Source organism: Musa acuminata, chromosome BXJ1-1 (assembly GCF_036884655.1).
Source record: "Musa acuminata AAA Group cultivar baxijiao chromosome BXJ1-1, Cavendish_Baxijiao_AAA, whole genome shotgun sequence".
NCBI classification, from domain to species: Eukaryota; Viridiplantae; Streptophyta; class Magnoliopsida; order Zingiberales; family Musaceae; genus Musa; species Musa acuminata.
Window position 1 is genome coordinate 33977405 of NC_088327.1, and position 6000 is coordinate 33983404.

A 6000-nucleotide genomic window follows, 5' to 3' on the forward strand; every position below is an offset into this window, starting at 1 on the left:
GTTCTTGCTCAAACAAATCCCTAACTAGGGTCATTCGGATTAAGAGAGAATGAGTTCTCGAAGAGAATCCGATTAGAGTGAGGCTTGAGTAGATTTTATATGGGCCTGATAATACCATGATCGGTATATGGTCTTTGGGATATTGGATGAATGAGGGATTATAGATATATAATAATTAAAGGCAAACATGTCTAATGAATTAGATCCTCCTGTACCGTCTGAGGATTATGTTGTAGTGGCCTAGTATGTCCATAGTCGATAAGTTGAGTAAATTATTATAAAATGATAATTCACTAAGTCAGAAGGAGTCCTGATAGGTGCAACTCACGGCTAACTCGGTATTGGGCTTAAAGAGTCAAACATATATAGTGGATGTCGCAACTAATAGAGAATTCGATATATGATATCTAATAAACCTTTGTTTTATTGGATCTATTGGGTAAGACCCAATAAGAGTTTAGAGTGGATAATTGGATAGAGATCCAATTTTCATTAAACTATGGATAATTTGATGGAGATCCAATATACAATGTGTTAAGGTAATTGGATAGAGATCCAATACTTAATAGGGTAATATCTATTAGGGTTAGCAAAGAGGGCTCTCAATAAAAATGGATATGGGACTAAAAAGTTTATAAGGTTGAACCCCTTTAGCCACCACTTCCTTGACCTCCCTCCTTCCTCCAATGATCTACCCCTTCTTTGGCATGAGAGGACAACAAGAGAGCCGCCCCTTTGCTGTTGCCCCTGTTGCATAGTGTTATGCAAAAATGAGGAAAGAATGCCTTAAGCGAGGAGGTGCATTATCACTTCATATATCATGTGGATCACCATTAGAGAGAAGCTTGCAAGAGCACCTTCATCTACATACTTGGATATGTAGTTTTGGAGATATATGATCTCTCTTATGTGAGAGCATCTCATGAATCTTATATAGTTTTTGGTTTCATGAATTTTTTTTGCTCTCAATTGTTGTACGAAAATTATATATCGTTCTTTTGGGAAACTAATTTTGTTTTCTGTTTTCCACTATATATATGATGCTCTCCCAAGATTTTCCAATAGTAGTATCAGAGCTAGGTTCATCATGCAATGATTGGTTATAAACTGCGTGTATTATTGCATGTTGTGTTGAATCAGTTTCTGCATAAACTAGTTGTATTTCTCATTGATTTTAGATTAGAACAACATAGTTTTTGTTAGGACCAAGTCGACACTAAGAGGGGAGGTAAATTAATGTGTACGTAAAAATTACGTCGAGTTGAAAATCTTTGTACGATAAAACCATATCAAGGAGGGTTTAACTTGAAAACGTCCACAAGAGTGTGCAGCTAAAGTAATGAGGAAGTAAAGCAATTTGCAATAAAGCTAAACAACAGAACAGAAATGCAAACCGATTTATAGTGGTTCGATCATTGTGACCTATGTCCGCTCTCAATTCCTCTTCACTCGAGGCCACCGGCTTCTACTATAGATCTTCTTTCCAATGGGCAAAGATCAAATACCCTTACACTCTTTCTCCTTTTTATAGGTTTAGGAGAGAATCTTTACACCCTTCTTTTACAAGTGTTTCCTCACACACCTCCCCACTAAGCTCTTGGAGGAGGGACTATATACTTAAAAGAGTTTTATAACCTTAGACTCACATAGTTTTTGCTCTCTTTTCATGTGTATTTAAAGTAGGAATTTGTGGGGTATTTATAGACCCCAAATGACTTCAAAACTTGGAGCGAAAATTTAAATCCCCATGTTTCCAGGGTTCTGGCAGTACCACCACCAATACTGGGCGGTACTGTTAGGAACGAGTCAGCACTAGGGAGTGGGGGTGAATTAGTGTAGCAATAAAAACGTCGGTTATGAAAATTCTTCATATGTTGAAAACTGATTCCGGAAATATGCTTAGATTGAAAGCATATGGAAGAGCGTAGCAAGTAATGAGAAGGTAGTTTGCAGTTTAAAGTAAATTGCTCAAAATAAAGGCAAACCAGATTTTTATAGTGGTTCAGTCGTCGTGACCTATATCCACTCCACCAATTCCTCTTCCGTCGAGGCCACCGGCATCCACTATCGGTCTTCCTTCAATAGGCGAAGACCAACCACCTTTTACAACTCGATTATCCTTTTATCGGGTTTAGGAGATAACCCTTACAACCTCACTTACTCTTCTCTCAAACTATTCTAATACTTAGAACTTTTGAAAGGAGTTCACATAAGATTGCAACTGTATTTCTTTCTATTTTTACTCTTAAGTCTTGTGTGGTTTAATGAGGGATGAGAGGGGTATTTATAGGCCTCAAGTTGATTCAAACTTGGAGCCTAAAAACATCTCATCTCGGGTTTCCTAGGTTCAGGCGGTACCACCGCCTGTGCTGGGTGGTACCATCGCTAGTGTCAGTCTGACACTTACACTGCACTAGGTAGTATCACTACCCAATCCGGTGGTACCACCGCTTGTAGCCTCTCGGAGGCTGTGTTTGGGCGGTACCACCACCCAGACCGACGGTACCACTGCTTGACACAGTTTCGGAGACTATACCACAACGGTGTCACCTCTTGGGTCACTATTTGGGCCTTTTCATTGGGCTCAACACAGTTCTTACATGGGCCCAACTAGCCCCTAATTAGGTTGGCCCAATTTCAATCCCAATTATGTGCTAAGTACGAATTCTAAGACATTTCCTAAGCTAAACAAGTCTGCAAGTCTAGTTTCTTCCGGCAATCTTCCAGCGAACTTCCGACGATCTCTCGGCAACGTTCCAGTGGACTCCCGGCAAGCTCCTGGACTTCACGACGATCTTCTTGGTGAGTTCTAACAAGCTTCTTTGGTAAGCTCCTAGACTTCTCGGTTGGTTCCGACAGAACTTTCGATGAATGTTTGGACTTCCGACGAACTCTCGAACTCCCAACGAAATCGCATTCTTGACTCTAGGACTTTATTTTGCTTTATGCCTTACTATTATAGTTAATCTTGCACATGTAAAAATACACTTGATCTAGACAATTATTACTAAGCTTGAATCATGTTGTCCGGCATGTCATTGGTCCATTAATGCTTCATCCGATTCTTCGACGCTTCGTCCTCTCTTGCGGCCTATTGCCCAATCGGTCAGTTGACTCTGCAACTCCAATATCCTTAGTACAATATCCCCTCTTCTTGGCCCGATGCCCGAATCCATGGCCCGAATCTTTCTGTCGACATGTTGACCGATCCTCCGGCTCAACGTCTAAACTTCTGACATATTCCACCGGCCCAACATGATTCTTTCTACTTTAATTGTCTCATCCTGATCGAAGCATCCTGCATTACTCAAAACGCAGATCAAATCATAAACACTTATTTATTAGTTTTATCATCAAAATTCGAGATTCAACAATCTCTCCCTTTTTTATGATGACAACCAATTGATGACAGAGTTAACCTTAACTCCCGGAGTTTAAACAAACCCCCCTATCAATATGCCATATTGATAGAGACTCTTGGATTTAAAAATTCAAGCAACATGTTATCATAAACTTATGCATAACATCATAATTTTCCCCCTTTATCATCAACAAAAAGGAGAAGTGCAACTATCTAAATGTTTGAGATACAAGTTCAAATCGTTCCATCATAAATCTCTAGTTTTATCATCATGCAAGCTAGCAAAAATTTTACAAAATTTTAGAACATGCAAGCTAGCTATTTTTGCTTCCTTTTGCAATGTGCAAGTTACAAGTTTTATTTTTTGAAATAGGCAAGATAGTACTTTTGCTTGATATTGCAAGATACATTTCTTGCTTTTGAGATGAGCAAACTAATAAGTTTTGCCTCTCTTTGCGATATGTATGTTTGCAATTTTTGCTTCTCTTTAGATGTGCAAGCAAACTAACAAGTTTTTTTTCTCCTTACAATTTGTGAGCTAGTAAATTTTACACACATGAAAGTTGACAAGATTTTTACATCTTTTGAGATGAGCAATCTTCTTGCTTCTTCTTGAAGTATACAAGATAGCTAGCAAGTTAGCAAAATTTGCTCCCCCTATATCATTGTCAAATAGAAGGGATGTGCATGCTAGAAATTCTTTCTCCCCTTTTTTGTCATTGTAAACAGAGGGGAATAACTAAAATAATTGTGCAATTCATCAATTTCCAAATTATGACAAAGGTTCAATAATAAAGATGAAAAATCAAGTTATGAATATCAAAATAATTTTTCATCATAAACATTTCATCATTGCATGCATCATTATCATAAGTTGAAGTATAGCATTCATAATACCAAATTATCATGTATATTTCTAAAATATAAAATGTATGATTCGAAATCATTACATCAATATTTCAATCATAAAAAATGAAAGATCAAGTCTAAAATTCAAGAGATCAAGATCATAATCTGAAAAATATATTAGAGGAATTTATGTATTTAGAAGATCTAACATGTTTAAGTTTATCATTCAAGCTAGCAAATTTGGTTTTCTTTAATATGCTAGCTATTTTCTATCCTCGTTTTTATCATTGTAAACAAGAAACAAGAAGTAAAGTGGAAGAATATAGTTTTTACATCAATGCTCTACTTATTATATGAGGTTTACAACCACAAATATAAAGAAATTTACATATTATGTCATGAAAGATAATAATATTAAATCATGAATGCCACAAGACATGATTTATTTAATTAATTTTTTTTATAAATAGTAAAAAGAAACATAGGAGATCAAATGATATAATATATTGATTCATCAAGTTATAAATATCAAAAATCAAGATAAGTCTCATTCAAATTCAACTCATCAAAATTATTTTCATGATCTAAGAGATTCATAAAAGTGATATAAATAGATTCGTTAATCTCCTTTTTGGAAAAATCGATAAAGTAGGAAAAAATAAATTTTTCAAAGAGAAATCTTTCCTCTTTTTAGTTGTTTCAATTTATGTAATTTATTTTATTTATGTCAAATAAAAATATGCATCAACGTTTAAAAATTGAAAAAGCCACTTTCATTACCGTAAAAATCGGTAATCCATAAATCTCAAGAATCATCATGCATAATTTCCAAATATATTAAGCATGATCATTATGCATGACATCAAAACATGATTTCAAAATATTTAATATTTTCATTATATAATTACATCATTATGCATCAGCGAAATTGATTTCATCAAACATAAAGCATTTTCCATCAAGATCATTTTGTTTATTGTAGTCATGCATTTTTCTTTTTAGGTGAATCTAACTTTTCATGTTTAGTTTTCCATAAAAAAACCATGCATCATCATTAAGCATGATATTAAACTTCATAATATTTTCATTAAAACATCAAGCATGGTTTCAATCAAAATCGAAAATCATCAAGATATATATTATTTCTTCTTGAAAAACGAACATAGGATCATTAGATTTAAATCTAACATTTTATTCCATTAACATAAAACATATAATTTTCATTATCATTTTCAAATTTACTAGCATGATCATATTTTTTTTTGCATTTTCATTTTTAAATATATAATTTTTAAGAAAAATAATTATTCTAAACAAAATTAAAAATAACTCATGAAAAGTATCATGTAATTTTGAAATAAATTAAAGGTATTTTGATTACCTCATCGTCGAATGTCATTAAGGTGTAGTTTGCCACCTCACCTTTGTTTTTCTCCTCGTCTTCGGATGAGCTTGATTCATCCAAAGTCGTCTTCTTCTTCTTTTCAAGTTCATTTTTAATTTTTGATTCTTGTTTTAAAATTTTCATAAGTTCAAGTTCACTATCACTTGAGCTTATGCTAGAGTGGTCTTCAATTGTTCTAAGTTCGAAATCCTTTCTGTTCTTTGGAATGTGGTTTTCAAGTTCTTCACATGCATTGCATGTCATTTCATAGGTCATCAAAAACCTTATAAGTTCTTCAATTGGTAAATGGTTTAAATTTTTTTATTCTTAAATAGCCATTACTTTGGAATTTCAAGTTTTAGAAAGTGAGCGTAAAACTTTATTCACAAGTTCAAGATTCAAAAAA